Genomic DNA, 18,430 nt, shown 5'->3' with positions numbered 1-18,430 from the left:
ACTGTCAGGAGGGCAGGAAGATGATAGGACAAAAATGAAGCTAGTAGGGTGAGTCTCAGTGCATTGGAATCAAAAGGGTAGTAAATACAGTAATCGAAGTGTTATATCTCAATGCATGGAGTATAAGAAATAAGGTGGATCATCTTGTTGGACTTTCACAGATTGTTGGGTATGATATTGTGGCTGTCACTGAATTGTGGCCGAAGAATGGTTGTAGTTGGGAGCGGAATGTTCAAGGTTACACGTTGTATCAGAGGGACAAGGAAGGTAGGCAGAGGGAGTGGCGTGGTTCTGTGGGTAAAGAATGGCATCAAATCATTAGAAAGATGTGACATAGGATTGGAAGATGTTGAATCCTTGTGAGTTGAGTTAAGAAACTGCAGGGGTAAAAGGATCCTGATGGCAGTTATATACAGGTCTCCCAATAGTAGCTGGGATATGGTCTACAGATTACAATGAGAAATAGAAAAGGCATGTCAAAAGTGCAATGTTATGATAGTAATGGGAGATTTTAACATGCAGGCAGATTGGAAAACTCAGGTTGGTTATGGATCCCAAGAGAGTGAATTTGTTGAAAGCCTATGAGATGGCTTTTTTGAGCAGTTCATTATTGAGCCTGCTAGGAGATCAGCTATACTGGATTGGGTGTTATGTAATAAACTGGAGGTGATTAGGGAGCTTAAGGTAAAATAACCCTTTGGAGGCAGTGATCACAATGTGATTGAGTTCAACTTGAAAGTAAAGTTAGATAGTATTTCAGTGGAGTAAAGAATATTACCGTCGTATGAGAGAGGAGTTGGCCAAAATAAATTGGAAGGAGATGCTGGCAGGGATGACAGCTGAGCAGTAATGGTGTAAGTTTCTGGGAAAAATAAGGAAAGTGCAGGACTTGTGTATTCCACAAACAAAAAAAAATACTCAAATGGCAAAATTGTATGACCACTGCTGCCAAGGGAAGTCAAAGTTAATATAAAAGCAAAAGAAAAGGGCATATAACAAAGCGAAAATTAACAGGAATGTAGAGGATTGGGAAGTTTTTAAAACCCTACAGAAAGCAACTAAAATAATCATTAGGAGGGAAAAGATAAAATATGAAAGCAAGCTAACAAACAATAGAAAAAGCTTTTTCAAGTATATAAAAGGTAAAAGAAAGTTGAGAGTGGATATAGGAACGCTAGAAAATAAGGCTAGAGAAATAATAACAAGGTACAAGATGAACTAAATGAGTATCTTGCATCAGCCTTCACTGTGGAGGATAGTAGCAGTGTGCCAGATGTTGAAAGGCGTGAGGGAAGGGAAGTGAGTGCAGTTACTATTACAAGGGAGAAGGTGTTCAAAAAGCAGGAAGACCTAAGGGTACACAAGTCACCCGGACCAGATGAACTGCACCCTAGGGTACTGAAAGAGGTAGTGGTAGAGATTGTGGAGACATTAGTAATGATCTTTCAGGAATCATTGGACTCTGGCATGGTGCCAGAGGACTGGAAAATTGCAAATGTCACTCCACTCTTTAAGAAAGGAGAGAGGCAGCAGAAAGGAAATTATAGACTAGCTAGCCTGACCTCAGTGGTTGGGAAGATGTTGCAGTCATTTTTTAAGGATGTTTCTATGGAATACTTGGTGACAGAGGACAAGATAGGACAAAGTCAGCATGGTTTCCTTCAGGAAAAATCTTGCCTGACGAAGCTGTTGGAACTGTTTGAGGAGATTACAAGTAGGATAGATAAAGGGGATGTAGTGGATGTTGTATATTTGGACTTTCAGAAGACCTTTGACAAGGTGTCACACATGAGGCTGCTTACCATGTTAAGAGCCCTTGGTAATACAGGAAAGTTACTAGCATGGTTAGAGAATTGGCTAATTGGTAGGAGGCAGCGAGTGGGAATAAAAGGATCCTTTTCTGGTTGGCTGCCAGTGACCAGTGGTGTTGGTGTTGTGACCGCTTCTTTTTATGCTGTATATCAATGATTTACATGATGGAATAGAAGGCTTTGTTGCCAAGTTTGCAGATGAAACAAAGATTGGTGGAGGGACAGGTAGCGTTGAGGAAAAATGAAGGCAGTAGAAGGACTTCGACAGATTAGGAGGGTGGTCAAAAAAGTGGCAAATGAAATTAAATGTTGGAGAATGTATGGTAATACACTTTGGTAGAAGAAATAAATGTGCAGACTATTTTCTAAACAGGGAGAAAATCCAAAACTCTGAGATGCAAAAGGACTTGGGAGTCCTTGTGCAGAACATCCTAAGGGTTAACTTGCAGGTTTAATTGGTGTTGAGAAAGGCAAATGCAATGTTTGCATTCATTTCAAGATGTCCAGAATATAAGAGCAAGGATGTGATGCTAAAGATTTATAAGGCACTGGTGAGGCCTCAACTTGAGTATTAAGAACAGTTTTGGAAAAGATGTGCTGGCATTGGAAAGGGTCCAGAGGAGGTTCACAAGGATGATTCTGGGAATGAAAGTGTTATCATTTGAGGAACGTTTGATTGCTCTGGGTCTGTACTCACAGAAATTTTAAAGGATGAGGGGGGATCTCATTGAAACCTTTTGAACGTTGAAAGGCCTCGACAGAGTAGATATGAAAAGGATGTTTCCCATGGTGGGGGAGTCTAGGACAAGAGGGTACAGCCTCAGGATAGAGGGGCGTCCATTCAAAACAGAGATGCAGAGAAATTTCTTTAGCCAGAGGGTGGTGAACTCGTGGAATTTGTTACCAGCTGTAGAGGCCAGGTTATTGGGTGTATTTAAGGCGGAGATTGATAGGTTCTTGATTGGCCATGTTATCAAAGGTTTTGTGGAGAAGGTCGGGGAGCGGGGCTGAACATAGAACATAGAATAGTACAGCACAGTACAGGCCCTTCGGCCCACAATGTTGTGCTGACCCTCAAACCCTGCCTCCCATATAAGCCCCCACTTTAAATTCCTCCATATACCTGTCTAGTAGTCTCTTAGACTTCACTAGTGTATCTGCCTCCACCACTCAGGCAGTGCATTCCACGCACCAACCACTCTCTGAGTAAAAAACCTTCCTCTAATATCCCCCTTGAACTTCCCACCCCTGACCTTAAAGCCATGTCCTCTTGTATTGAGCAGTGGTGCCCTGGGGAAGAGGTGCTGGCTATCCACTCTATCTATTCCTCTTATTATCTTGTACACCTCTATCATGTCTCCTCTCATCCTCCTTCTCTCCAAAGAGTAAAGCCCTAGCTCCCTTAATCTCTGATCATAATGCATACTTTCTAAACCAGGCAGCATCCTGGTAAATCTCCTCTGTACCCTTTCCAATGCTTCCACATCCTTCCTATAGTGAGGTGACCAGAACTGGACACAGTATTCCAAGTGTGGCCTAACCAGAGTTTTATAGAGCTGCATCATTACATCGCGACTCTTAAACTCTATCCCTTGACTTATGAAAGCTAACACCCCATAAGCTTTCTTAACTACCCTATCCACCTGTGAGGCAACTTTCAGGGTTCTGTGGACATGTAACCCGAGATCCCTCTGCTCCTCCACACTACCAAGTATCCTGCCATTTACTTTGTACTCTGCCTTGGAGTTTGTCCTTCCAAAGTGTACCACCTCACACTTCTCCGCGTTGAACTCCATCTGCCACTTCTCAGCCCATTTCTGCATCCTATCAATGTCTCTCTGCAATCCTTGACAATCCTCTACACTATCTACAACACCACCAACCTTTGTGTCATCTGCAAACTTGCCAACCCACCCTTCTACCCCCACATCCAGGTCGTTAATAAAAATCACGAAAAGTAGAGGTCCCAGAACAGATCCTTGTGGGACACCACCAGTCACAATCCTCCAATCTGACTGTACTCCCTCCACCACCACCCTCTGCCTTCTGCAGGCAAGCCAATTCTGAATCCACCTGGCCAAACTTCCCTGGATCCCATGCCTTCTGACTTTCTGAATAAGCCGTGCAGTGGAAAGGGGCCAGTGAGTGACTGAGCCAGTGAAGGAGTGGAGCTTTGAGGCTTTGACTCGAGAGGCTTCGACGAGAAGAGGCGGAGGACAAGCTAGCTCGCAGTTAGTTTTTACAATGTCTCCTGAGACGGTGATGTGCCTCTCATGTGAGATGTGGCAGTCTTGGGGGAACTCCCCTCTCCCGCAGAGTCACATCTGCCAGAGTGCATACGGCTGGGTGATCTGGAAGACCGTGTAAAGAATCTGGAGCAGCAACTGGATGACCTTCGACTCATAAGGGAGAATGAGGCAGTCATAGATGAGAGCTACGGGGAGGTAGTCACACCTAGGCTGTCGGAAGCAGGCTGTTGGGTGACAGTCAGAGGGGGGAAAGCGAAGGTGAGCAGACAGGTAGTGCAGAGCACCCCTGTAGCCATTCCCCTGAATAATGTCTACCTTCCTGGATACTGTTGGCGGGGATGACCGACCAGGTGTGAGCCATGGTGGCAGGGCCTCTGGCACTCAGTCTGACCCTGTGGTGCAGAAGCGTGGGATGGAGAAGAGGAGATCTGTCGTCATTGGAGACTCTATAGTCAGGGGAGCAGACAGGAGATTTTGTGGGCGTGAGGACACCCGCATGGTTTGTTGTCTCCCGGGTGCCAGGGTCCGGGATGTCTCTGACCGGGTGCACGACATCCTGGTACGAGAGGGAAAACAACCAGAAATCGTGATACATGTTGGGACCAACGACATAGGCAGGAAGAGGGATGAGGTCCTGAAGTGTGAGTTTCGGGAATTAGGCAGAAGGCTGAAGAACAGGACCTCAAGGGTGACGTTCTCAGGATTGCTGCCAGTGCTACGTGACAGAGATGGTAAGAATTGGAGGAGATGGCAGTTGAATGCGTGGCTGAGGAGTTAGTGCAGGGAGCAGGGTTTTAGATTTTTAGATCATTGGATCTCTTCTGGGGAAGGTGGGACCTGTACAGATTGGATGGGTTGCACCTGAACTGAGGGGGAGCAATATCCTTGCAGGTAGGTTTGTTAGCATGGTTCAGGAGGGTTTAAACTAATTTGCGAGGGGGATGGGACCCAGAGCGATAGAGCAGTGAAAGAAGTGCATGGAGTAAAGCCAGATCTAACATACAGAGAGGCTTTAAGGAAAGAGAAGCCGAATAAACGGTGTAAAGACAGTAAGTGTGTGTACCTCAATGCAAGAAGCATCAGGAACAAAGGTGATGAACTGAGAGCTTGGATACATACATGGAATTATGATGTAGTGGCCATTAAAGAGACTTGGCTGGCACCAGGGCAGGAATGGATTCTCACTATTCCTGGATTTCAGTGCTTTAAAAGGGATAGAGAGGGCGGAAAAAGGGGAGGAGGGGTGGCATTACTGGTCAGGGATACTATTACAGCTACAGAAAGGGTGGGTAATGTAGCAGGATCCCCTTTTGAGTCAATATGGGTGGAAGTCAGGAACAGGAAGGGAGCAGTTACTCTATTGGGGGTATTCTATAGGCCCCCTGGTAGCAGCAGAGATACAGAGGAGCAGATTGGGAGGCAGATTTTGTAAAGGTGCAAAAATAACAGGGTTGTTATCATGGGTGACTTTAACTTCCCTAATATTGATTGGCACCTGATTAGTTTCAAGGGTTTAGATGGGGCAGAGTTTGTTAAGTGTGTCCAGGACGGATTCCTGTCACAGTATGTGGACAGGCTGACCAGGGGGAATGCCATACTAGATCTAGTACTAGGTAATGAACCGGGTCAGGTCACAGATCTCTCAGTGGGTGAGCATCTGGGAGACAGTGACCATCGCTCTTTAGCATTATCATGGAAAAGGATAGAATCATGTGGTCGATGTTTAGAGATCTCTTGCGGGATATTAGGGATAAATTTGTCCCAGTGAGGAAGATAAAGAATGGTAGGGTGAAGGGTGACAAGTGAGGTGGAAAATCTAGTCAGGTGGAAGAAAGCAGCATACATGAGGTTTAGGAAGCAAGGATCAGATGGGTCTATTGAAGAATATGGGGAGGCAAGAAAGGAGCTTAAGAAGGAGCTGAGAAGAGCAAGAAGGGGGCATGAGAAGGCCTTGGCGAGTAGGGTAAAGGAAAATTCCAAGGCATTCTTCAATTAAGTGAAGAAAAAAAGGATGACAAGAGTGAAGGTAGGACCGATTAGAGATAAAGGTGGGAAGATGTGCCTGGAGGCTATGGAAGTGAGCGAGGTCCTCAATGAATACTCTTCGGTATTCACCAATGAGAGGGCTGAGGTGGGGGAAAGAACCCGGATCAGCCATGATTGAATGGTGGAGCAGACTCGATGGGCCAAATGGCCTAATTCTGTTCCTATGTCTTGTGGTCTAGTCCTCTTGCAATGAATACTAACATTGCATTTGCATTTCTCACCACAGACTCAATCTATAAATTAACCTTTAGGGATTCCTGCACAAGGACTCTGTGTTGCCCTTAAGGCATTTATTTGACTTTGTTAAATTTCTGCTTTAAATAATTTGTTTGTAACTATTTTCTAGTTAAAGTTAAAGATAAAATTCATTGTCTATGGTATATCGCGGCATGTGATGACGTCACCCCCGGTTTCGCCGCGCTTTGGGGGTAACTCTCTGGCTCGGAGAAGTTGAAAAGGTGGGGCCGTGCGTGAAGAGCTCTGTGTCTACCCACAAAGAAACACTATAGAAGCAGCACCGTAAGTTCCCATGACAGTATTTGAAGTAAAAATATTAATGCGGATTCTGTTAAAGGAAGCAGCGCGCGTGGCGGCTTTTCAATTTCAAACGCGGGGTCGGCTCGAGCCCGGCGGCAGTTTGACGCGACCCCCTCCCTCCCCTGGGCGGCTGGACACACTCGCTAAAAGAAGAGAGAACGTGTGGTCTCCAGAATGAAACAGACACTGTATATGTTTGTATTTTTTTTTAAAAACAGTTTTCAGCATACGATGTTAATGTGGAAGAGTGAACAGTAAATTGTTAACCATACTACGACTCTGTCTTCATTGGCTCTGGTTTAAATTGGTGTTTAGTCAGAGTTTCAACACACTGCACGAGAACACTACAGTGAAAAGGCGGAATCATTAGATGTTTCGACAAGTGGTACGATGGCTTCGCGATCAAGCACCAAGTCACTTGCACTCAGCGCCAAGAGCAGTAGGACGTGGACAAGTGTGGCTGCCCTCGCATGAGTTAAAGCAGAAGCCGCCAATGTGCGAGCGTCATACGCTAACCAAGAGGCTAAACTGAAAATGGAAAAGGCTGCCAGAGAAGCGGAAAACCAGTTGGAAAAGGCAGGGATAGATACAGAGTTAGAAGCGCTGACACTACGAGAAGCTGATGCGGCCGCGGTGGAAGCACAAGTGTTGGAAAACGCTGAAGAAATGCACGTTCTACACGAAGCAGGAAAATCTACGTCAGAAAGGGCCAAATTGGAATGCACCAGCGAATATGTCCAATCTCAAGTTGACCTGCAGATTCAGTCTCCCTCTCCATACTTGCCTGTTGGCATCCCATCTCATGTGGAATCACAGGGAAGCTTCACTGCATCGCGTCCACCTGGGGAAGACAACTCACAATTGCAACCTTGCAACAAACTCAAGTATGAAAGGGCTGACTACAAATACTTCCCCACACCAAACTTACCAGATCCAGCGAGGGCAGAGACAAAGGCTGAAGTCACATCAAATCCCATCATGAACGTACATGCCCAGTCATACGTCCCCCAACATATTCCCCCAGCTAGCATGCCACCTGCAGCAGAATGCTTGGCACAGTGTTTAGCGCGACGAGACCTCATCAATTCAGGACGGTACCAGTTTCACGATAAGCCTGAAAATTACCGTGTGTGGTACTCCTCATTCACCAGTCCAGCCTTTTCCTAGGGTGTCAGCCAAGGACTACAATAAATTACGAGAACTCGGAGATTTACTCGTGGAGATTCAAAGTGCTAAAGAAGACGGCTATTTAACTGGCCTGTTGTATCTGGATACTTCACGCAGAGTTGGACCAATTGTGGACAGGCTTCCATTTGGGCTGCAGGAAAGATGGGTGTCTATTGGCTCAGAGTACAAAGAAGAGAGTGTTGGTCAATTCCCTCCCTTTGAGTATTTTAGTAGGTTTGTGTGCAAGGAGGCGAAGAGGCGAAACGACCCTAGCTTCATGAATCAAGGCAGCACCACAACTCACACCAATCCAGTCAAACCCATTTCGAACAATTTTGACATCAATAAACCCATCTCAGTGCACAAAATTGAAGTCACCACAACCAACGATGACCCTAGCAAGAATTGTCCATTGCACAACAAACCCCACCCCCTCAAAAAATGCAGAATGTTTCGAAACAAATCCTTTGACGAAAGAAAGGCCCTTCTCAAGGCAAAAAGATTATGTGTTAAGTGCTGTTCCTCTACTTCCCACCTCGCTAAAGTGTGTATGTTCCCCATAAAGTGCTCGGAATGTAACAGCACTAATCACGATGGATCCATGCATCCCGACCTGTCACCGCAAACTGCCAAGGCTCCTTCACTCCCACAGAGGATGGCGGGGAGGGAGAGGATCACTCCAATACAACTATTGTCAGCTCGAGCTACACAGGAGTTTGCGGTCCAGGTCAGTCAAGCCGTTCGTGCTCAAAGATCTGCCTCACTAAAGTATACCCTAAGGGAGCCAAGGACAAGGCCATCAAAGTCTACGTAATTCTGGACGACCAGAGCAACCGGTCACTAGTGAGACCAGAGTTCTTCGAGTTGTTCAGCGTAAAGGGTAATCCATTCCCATACTACCTCAGAACTTGCTCTGGCATCGCAGAAACACATGTCAGGAAGGCAGAAGGCTTCCGACTCAAGTCGCTGGATGGCAAAGTCGTCATCAGTCTCCCTCCACTCTTAGAGTGCAATGAGATCTTGAATAACCGATCCAAGAGTCCAATGCCAAGCGCAGTGCTACACCAGCCCCATCTCCACTACATTGCCAAGCACATCTCCGAACTGGATCCGGAAGCAGAAATACTCCTGCTACTCAGAAGAGACGTCTTAGGGTGCACAAAGTCAGGCAGCAGGTCAATGGACCACACAATGCCCCCTTCGCCCAACATCTGGATCTAGGTTGGGTGGTGATAGCAGAGGTGTGCCCTGGCAACGTACCCAAACCGACAGTTAACACGCTCAAGACTAATGTGCTAGAGAGAGGCTGCCATTCAATTTTTCAGCCCTGCAAAAGTGTTATGTGTATCAAGGAAGCACAGCAAAAGCACGAGCATAGTAAAGTAACTGAGACAGTCAGTCTTCACCCAAACTGAGCACGACAATAAACTCGCTCCACCAATAGATAAGGAGTCAGCACCATCACCAGCCAAGGAACCTCCTCCAGCAACAAAGAGTTACCAACCAAGGAATCAGCTCTATCAATGGACAAGGATACAGCACCACTAATGGACAAAGAATCAAAACGACAAATGGATAAAGGACTAAAGCAACAAATAGAGAAAGGATCAAAAGAAGTACCAGACGAAGACACAAAGACTCCAAAGGTCAAAGACAAAAAAAGACATTCAAAAGTGATGTCTGAGCCACTCCCTGATCTTAATCCAGAGCTAATCAAAGCAGTATCTCAGGTAATTGTGGGTCTTATTTTGGACAGATTTGGCTTATCAGAAGGAAAAGAAGCCCGGGAGCATGTGAAAAAAGCGACAGAATTCAGGTGAACGCCAGAAACCCATTTATAAATTTGCACAATCCTGATATTACTAAAGTAGGGCTTTTAAAAGACGTGCGAGCAACGAGGGACTTAATGATATGCCAGTTAGCCCATGGTGTTGGTCAAGATCCGGATCTTGACTATGAGAATGAGAATACAGATGAAGAAATAGAAATTCAAAGCATAGACAATTTTGTGAGTATACTTCATGAAGGCATTGGAACGTTTGCTATCAACATAGAAGAAAAGCTTTCAATTTCCAAGGGAAGTACTAAGAAGACAGAAGTGGAGAGAGACCAGTTGTAGGGGTCATTCTATTTCTACCTAAAGACAGATCTAGTGACTAAAGTTCTATACCATGTTCGTAGTGACCTCACAAAGGTCAGGCGGGGAGTGTGTTGCCCTTAAGGCATTTATTTGACTTTGTTAAATTTCTGCTTTAAATAGTTTGTTTGTAACTATTTTCTAGTTAAAGTTAAAGATAAAATTCATTGCCTATGGTATATCGCGGCATGTGATGATGTCACCTCCGGTTTCGCCGTGCTTTGGGGGTAACTCTCTGGCTCGGAGAAGGTGAAAAGGTGGCGCCGTGCGTACAGCATGAACATGAAGAGCTCTGTGTCTACCCACAAAGAAACACTATAGAAGCAACGCCTTAAGTTCCCATGACAGTATTTGAAGTAAAAATATTAATGCGGATTCTGGTAAAGGAAGCGGCGCGCGTGGCGGCTTTTCAATTTCAAACGCGGGGTCGGCTCGAGCCTGGTGGCGGTTTGACGCGACCCCCTCCCTCCCCTGGGCGGCTGAAGACACTCGCTAAAAGAAAAGAGCGCGGGTGGTCTCCAGAATGAAACAGACACTGTATATGTTTGTATTTTTTTATCAACAATTTTCACTATACGATGTTAATGTGGAAGAGTGAACAGTAAATGGTTAACCTTACTACGACTCTGTCTTCATTGGCTCTGGTTTAAATTGGTGTTTAGTCAGAGTTTCAACACACTGCACAAGAACACTACAGACTCCCAAGCCCCTTTCTACCTCACTTTTTGTATTTTCTCTTGATTTAAAAAATAGTCAACCTTTTCATGTCTTCTACAAAGTGCATGAACATACATTATCCATGCTAGAATCTTTCCTGTAATACTGTGGGCACATAACTTGTTAAGCAGCCTCATGTGTGGCACCTTGTCAAGGGACTTCTGAGAATCCAAGAACACAGCATCAACCAATTCTCCTTTGTCTACCTTGCTTGTTATTTCTTCAAAGAATTCCAACAGATTTGTCAGGCAAGATTTTCCCTTGAGGAAACCATGCTGACTACGGTCTATTGCCTCCAAGTACCCTGAAACCTCATCCTTAACAATCAACTCCACTCCCTCTGCCTCCCTGGCTGCCCTTTTGAAATAATGTGTGTCCTTGGACATTAAACTCCCAGTTATAATCTTCTTTCAGCAATGATTCAGTGATGCTTACATCATACATGTCAATTTGCAACTGTGCTGCAAGTTCATCTAACTTATTCTGTATACGGCACGCATTCAGATACAACACCTTCTGTCCTGTATTCACCCTAATTGATTTTGCCCACCTTTTACATTGCAACTCATCCCGTTGACCACAGTTTTACCCTATCAACAGCCTCTCCTCACTACACATTGCCTCTGTTTGTAAACCAGCTTCCTCATCTTCAACACTATTATCCACATACTTCTTGCATTGAAATATATGCAGATCAGGACATTGCTTGCATCATGCTCAACCTTTTGATTCCTAACTTTCATGTCTTACCAACATCTGTCTCCACTAACTGTTCTGGCACTCTGATTCCCATCCCCCTGCAACTCCTCTTTAAATCCCACTGCACAGCATTAACAAACCTTCCCGCTAGGATATTAGTCCCCCTCCAGTTCGGGTGAAAACCATCCCTGAAAGAGAGCCCAGTGATCCAGGAATCTTATACCCTGCCTCCTACACCAACTCCTTAGCCACGTATTAAACTATATAATCTTCCTAGTTCTGGCCTCGCTAGCACATGGCTCTTCTAGCAATCCTGAGATCACAACCCTGGAGGTCCTGTCCTTTAACTTAGCACCTAATTCCCTGACCTACCTATGCAGAACCTCGTCACTCATCCTACCCATGTCATTGGTAGCTACACGGACCACGACCTCTGGCTGTTCACCCTCCCATTTAAGAATGCTGAGGACTCAGTCTGGATGTTCCAGATGCTGCCATCTGGGTGGCAACGTACCATCCAGGAATCTCCTCCTCGCCCACAGAACCTCCTGTCCATTCCCCTAACTAACAAATCCCCTAACAACACAGCGTGCCTCTTCTCCCCCCTTCCCTTCTGAATCTCAGAGCCAGGCTCAGGGCCAGAGACTCAACCACTGTGACTTTCCTCTGTGAGGTCATCCCCCCTGACAGTATCCAAAGTGACATTCTTGTCGTTGAGGGGGATGCTCTACACTCCCTCCTTAACCCCTTTCCCTCTCCTGACTGTCACCCAGTTTCCTGTGCCCTGGCCTTTTGGCGTAGCAACCTCTCTGTATGTCCTATCTATCACCCTCTCAGCCTCCTGAATGATGTGGAGTTCATCCATTTCCAGCTCCAACTCCTTAACGTGGTTTGTTAGAAGCTGCAGCTGGATGTACTTTTTGCAGTTGTAGTCATCAGGGACACTGGAGGCCTCCCTGCCTTCCAACATCCTGCAAGAGGAGCATTTCCCTATCCTGCCTAGTGTCTCTACTGTCTGAGCTGAGCAGATATAAAGAAAAGAATGAAAAAAGCTTGAGCTTTTCTTTCCTTTGCTTTCTCTGACTGAAGCCTTGAGGAGCTAAAGCCTCAAGATCACCACTCAGACGATGATCGCTGTGCTTGCCCCTGACTTCCTTTAATTTACTCTTACTAATCAATCCCAAGTGCCGACCGGTCGCTAGTCAAAGCTCTTCCTCGCTGCTGTGACCTGCTGCTGCCTTTTATCCTTGGGTGGTGGACCTGATTGAAATCCCCTCCTCTCAAAACTTCCGATGTCCGGATTAGTTCTTTATAGTGCCTGAATATTTAATGCCTCAATATTAGAATTCTCAACCTAGCTATCAAATCCATCCATGGGCTCACTCATCCTTGGTCGTGTAAATCCCTGCAGTGCACCAACGTTCTGAATTGTCTACATCTCTCCTATATGCCTTTTAACTACCCCAGATATTTATTGCCCCATCACTGGCAGCCATGCCTTCAAATACCAACGTGGCAAACTGAAATTCTTTCCCAAGAAACCCTTGACCTTTTTACCCCCAATTTTTTTCCTGTTACAGTTCTTAGCCACGTGTGCTCAGCATGCGATATAGAAAAGGACAAACACAAGAAATCCAGAGTGACACAAAATGCTGGAGGAACTCAGCAGGTCATGATGAAGGGGCTTGGACTGAAATGTTGACTGATCATTCCTCTCCATAGAGGCTACCTGACTTAAGACCACAAGACATAGAGCAGAATTAGGCCATTCAGCCCATCGAGTCTGTTCCACCATTTCATCATGACTGATTTATTATCCTTCTCAAACCCATTCTCCCCATAACCTTTGACACCCTTATTAATCAAGAACCCACCAAACCTCCACTTTAAAAATACCCAATGATTTGACCTCCACAGACGTCTGTGGTAATGAATTCCACAGATTCAATACCCTCTGGCTAAAGAAATTCCACCTCAACTCTGCTCTAAAGGTACGTCCTTTCATTCTGAATCTGTGCCTCTCGACCAAGACTCCCCCACGACAGGAAACATGCTTTCTATAACCACTCTATCTAGGCCTTTGAATATTTGAAAGGCTTCAATGAAATGCCTTCCACCCCCAAATGCGTCTCAACAATTCTGATAGTGACCACAAGATGGCAGCGCATCCCGCTCTGTAAACAACTAGACCCACAACTGCTCAAAGCATTCAATCAACAAACTCAAAAACTATTTAACGGTAAATAAACTGAGTGAATATTCAAAGAATTGAATGCTTACATTATTGTGCTATTAGTTACAGGCATCTAAAGTGCTTCAAGGATTGCTATTAACGAATGAATTAATAATTAAATCCAAGTATAATTATATAAAATTTTGATATTGATATTAAGAATCATCTTTATTTGCCATACACATTTACATGTATTAGGAATTTGTTGTGGTGTGTTGGTCAGAATGTGAAATGCAACATCCAACAATTATAAAGAATAATATAAAAAATAAGTTAGAGGTTAAAATACAGATATGGAACGAAAGTGCATAGATACATTAACACCAACATGATTTAAAATGTAAACCATTTATAAAAAGTGGTTTAAAGTGTTTACAGTGCAGTGTAGTGACATGGTAATTTGTAGAAGGAGTGGGGGGAACTAACCAGAATGGCTGATCAGATTAATTGCCTGGGGGAAGAAGAAAGTGTGAAGTTTTTGTTTTAATATTTTGTTATTTCAAACACCACGCAACGTCCAAATGACATGTCTCATTATATTACTATTGCTGTTACCATTTGTGGGGTACAATATGTTGTTGCTTTACGTTACGCTTGTTAAAGAGCAATTAACGGATTCTATTTTGGGGCAAATATAGAGACATGAGAGTTAGTCTCTGTGGGATCCACACCCATGTAAGTCAATATCTGTAAGCCTGTCTTCTGTGGAACTCTTCCCCAAGAGAGAATCAGTACACTTTAGGAAGGGTACGTCGATGGAACACATACCAATCCTCATAGAGGGATCAGAAGTGAAGAGAGTGAGTAGCTTCAAGTTCCTGGGCGTCAAGATCTCTGAGGATCTAACCTGATCCCAGCAGATCGATGTAGTCATAAAGGAGGCAAGACAGTGGCTATACTTTATTAGGAGTTTGAAGAGATTTGGCACATCAACAAATACGCTCAAAAACTTCTATAGTTATACCATGGAGAGCATTCTGACAGGCTGCATCACTGTCTGGTATGGAGGGGCTACTGCACAGGACCGAAAGAAGCTGCAGAAGGTTGTAAATCTAGTCAGCTCCATCTTGGGCACTAGCCTACAAAGCACCCAGGACATCTTTAGGGAGCGGTGTCTCAGAAAGGCAGCATGCATTATTAAGGACCTCCAGCACCCAGGGCATGTACTTTTCTCACTTTTACCATCAAGTAGGAGGTACAGAAGCCTGAAGGCACACACTCAGCGATTCAGGAACAGCTCCTTCTCCTCTGCCATCCGATTCCTAAATGGACTTTAAAGCTTTGGACTCTACCTCACTTTTTTAATATACAGCATTTCTGTTTTTGCACATTTTTCAATAATCTATTCAATATACGTAATTGATTTACTTGTTTATTTATTATGTTTTATTTTACTTATTATTATTATTTTTCTCTCTCTGCTAGGTTATGTATTGCATTGAACTACTGCTGCTGTTAACAAATTTCACGTCACATGCCTGTGATAATAAACCTGATTCTGATTCTGACTGGAAACTGCCCTGCAAGGACTGACAGTGTGAGGCATCCATCCACCAGGGGGAGTCATTGGACATCAGTGTGTGTGCATCTTTCTCCTGATATATACTCTGTGGCCACTTTATTAGGTACACCTGTACACATGCCTATTAACACAAATATCTAACCAGTCAATCAGTTGGCAGTAACTCAATGCATAAAAGCATGCAGACATGGTTAAGAGGTTAATTTGTTGTTCAGACCAAACATCAGAATGGGGAAGGAATGTCCAAATGACTTTGACCATGGAATAATTGTTGGTGTCAGATGGGGTGGTTTGAGTATCTCAGAAACTGCTGAACTGTTGGGATTTTCACTCACAGTTTACAGACAATGGTGCGAAAAACAAAAATCAACCAATGAGCGGCAATTCTGTGGGCAAAAATGCCTCATTAATAAGAGAGGTCAGAGGAGAAAGGCCAGACTGGTTCAAACTGACAGTAACTCAAATAACCACGCATTACAACAGTGGTGTGCAGAAGAGCTTCTCTGAATACACAACATATCAACACTTGAGGTGGAAGAGCTATAGCAGCAAAAGACCATGAACTTACACTCCATGATACCTTATTAGGTACAGGAGGTGCTAATGAACTGGCCACTGAGTGTACAGTAGATTTGGGTGGGATTTTATAGTTCCTATGATCTCTCTGTGTTCCCAATGCTCAGCTGCACTTTAATTATTCCAAAGTCACAAGAAAGCAGCAACATTCCCAGAAGACCATAACAGATATTTGCAAAAGTTCCTTGGACTACGGAAGTAGAGGAGCAATAGATGGTGACAAAGGACCACTGATCCACTGGACCACAGCAATGAAGCATGACTGAAGAGAACGTGAAAGCTCACCAGAGGTTCTGCAGATGCTGGAAATCTTGAGTAACGCACACAAAATGCTGGAGGAACTCAGCAAGACAGGCAGCATCTATGGAGGGGAATGAACAGTTGACGTTTCAGGCTGAGAGGCTTCATCAGGACTGGAAAGGAAAGGGGAAGAAGCCAGAATGCAAAAATGGGGGGAGCGGGAGGGGGAGGAGTACTAGCTGGGAGATGATGGGTAGGTGGATGGTGGGGAATATGTTTGAACGCCTACATTAGCACAAGTATCGGTGAGGTAGCCTTCTGTTCTCTGAGGGCACTGGGTTATGGAGCCAATTTATGGAAATAGAACTTGGTTACACTTCATAAGCTTGCTCAGTCTAACCTCATAAGTTACACTCTCTAGTTAGGTATCATCCTAGTAAATCTCCTCTGCCTCCTCTCTAAAGCTTCCACACCCTTCCTATAATGAGACGATCATAACTGAGCACAATATTCCAAATTTGGTCCAAGCTCGGTTCCATAGAGCTGAAATATTACCTCACAGTTCTTGAACTCAATCCCCTGACTAATAAAAGCCAACACACCTATGCCTTCTTAGCCACCCTACAAATGCCCGTGGCAACTTTGAGGGTTCAGTGGACATCGGTCTCAGGGATCTGCATTCATATTTGACCTTCCAAAGTGAATCACTTCACACATTTCCAGATTGAACTGCATCTGCCACTTCTCAGCCCCGCTCTGCATCCTGTCACTGTCCCGTTGTAACCTACAGCAACCTTCTGCACTGTCCACGGCACCTTCAAACTTTGTGTTATCTGCAAACTTACTAACTCACCCTTTCACTTCCTCACCCATGTAATTTATAAAAATCACAAACAGCAACACCACGAGCCACAGTAATGCAAACTCATGACAGGCTTCAGAATCACAATAGTGATTACATGTCAAAACTAGTTCAATGACAGTAAAGCGCATTGGGATCTTGCTGATCTCAAACCATTGCCTGACTTACGGCTACACCCACTCATCGCTTTGTGAGTCAACCCTGAGGAAAAATCCAGAGCTGGAGTCTCTAAGGAAGTCCTACGTGAGTTCAACGCTGAGTGGCAGCTCCTGTAATGGCACTGGTGCCAGACCATATCTTTTTCCCTCCAGTCTTTCTGGAGGGTCTCGGCCAGAAACGTTGACTGTTTACTCTTTTCCATAGATGCTGCCTGGCCTGCTGAGTTCCCCCAGCATTTTGTGTGTGTTGCCACAGTGTATCTGTCTCTGCTGTTACTTTGGATTCATCAGCTGCATGGAGAGGGGGTGCCTGTTGCACAGGCAACAGCTTGCTCTCCAAGTCGTAGTGCGTACTAACTTGCGTATCAAGTAGACAGCCAAACACAATGTCCATGGTCAATTTTGACCAACAGAGAGTCTCACATGATCTTCATGGAACTGTAATTTTTACATGGACACTTCTACTTTCCATTAAGTCTTCCAGAGCGGAAATGGATAATAAGAGGGGACATGATTTTAAGCTGACTAGAGGAAAGTGCAGGGGGTATGTCAAAAGTGGTGGGTGGATGGAATGCTCTGCCAAGCCTGGTGGTGGTGGTGGCAGATACATTAGAGGCGTTTAATATACTCTCAGAAAAATGGAGGGCTATGGTGGGAGGGAAGAGCTAAACTGATCTCACAGTAAGTTAAAATGTCAGCACAACATTGTGGCTGAAGGGCCTATACTGTTCTATGTTTTATGTACTTCTGGGGCCGAACAGACTGCCTATATCGTTTTATGTGGCAGATATATTTGAGTATTCTGAATTACCTCAGGCCCTATTAAGCATTAACCTTTCCAGATACAAGTTACAGCCACTCGTTCATTGTCCATTATAAAGGGAAATGAGCAGAGTTTGGACTGGAAACACTGACAATTCATTTCCTCACACAGATGCTGTTTGACCCCTGTTGAGTTTCTCTGGATTCCAACATCTGTAGTCTCTGTGCACATGTAATCGGAAAGCAAAGGCATCGATCCCATTCCCTTCCAGTCTTAATGAGGGGTCTTGGCCCGAAACTTTGACTATCTATTCATTTCCATAGATACTGCCTGACTTGTTGAGTTCCTCCAGCATTTTGTGTGTGTTGCTCTGGATTTCCAGCATCTGCAGGGTTTCTTGTGTTTATGATAGGCTGAAGGATCAGGGATGTATTAGGAATTTGCTGTGGTGTGTTAGCACAGCAAAAAAAAACAAAACAACATAAAGCATAAAGAATTTTATAAAAATAAGATTAAAATTAAGGTGAGATGGGAAAGATTTAAATGGGGCGGGGGCAAATTCTTCACGCAGAGTGTGGTGTGTATGTGTAATAAGATGCCAAAGAAAGTAATTGAGGCAGGAATCACGACATGTAAAAGACATTGGAAAACGACATGGACAGGAAACGCTTAGAGCAGAGTTTCCCAACCTGGGGTCTATGGACCCCTCGGTA

The 18,430-nt window shown here is 44.6% G+C and overlaps 1 protein-coding gene across 5 annotated transcripts in view; it reads right to left on the bottom strand.

Annotated features, from left to right (window-relative positions):
- lrrc8c (leucine rich repeat containing 8 VRAC subunit C) overlaps nt 1–18,430 on the bottom strand; it is an 82,787-nt gene that overhangs the window by 34,522 nt on the left and 29,835 nt on the right. The window lies entirely within an intron of this gene.

The sequence above is a fragment of the Mobula birostris genome, chromosome 12 (assembly GCF_030028105.1).
Source record: "Mobula birostris isolate sMobBir1 chromosome 12, sMobBir1.hap1, whole genome shotgun sequence".
In the NCBI taxonomy this organism is placed as follows: domain Eukaryota; kingdom Metazoa; phylum Chordata; class Chondrichthyes; order Myliobatiformes; family Myliobatidae; genus Mobula; species Mobula birostris.
The sequence above is the reverse complement of the archived record's forward strand: the minus strand, read 5'-3'. Positions and strand labels throughout refer to the sequence as shown.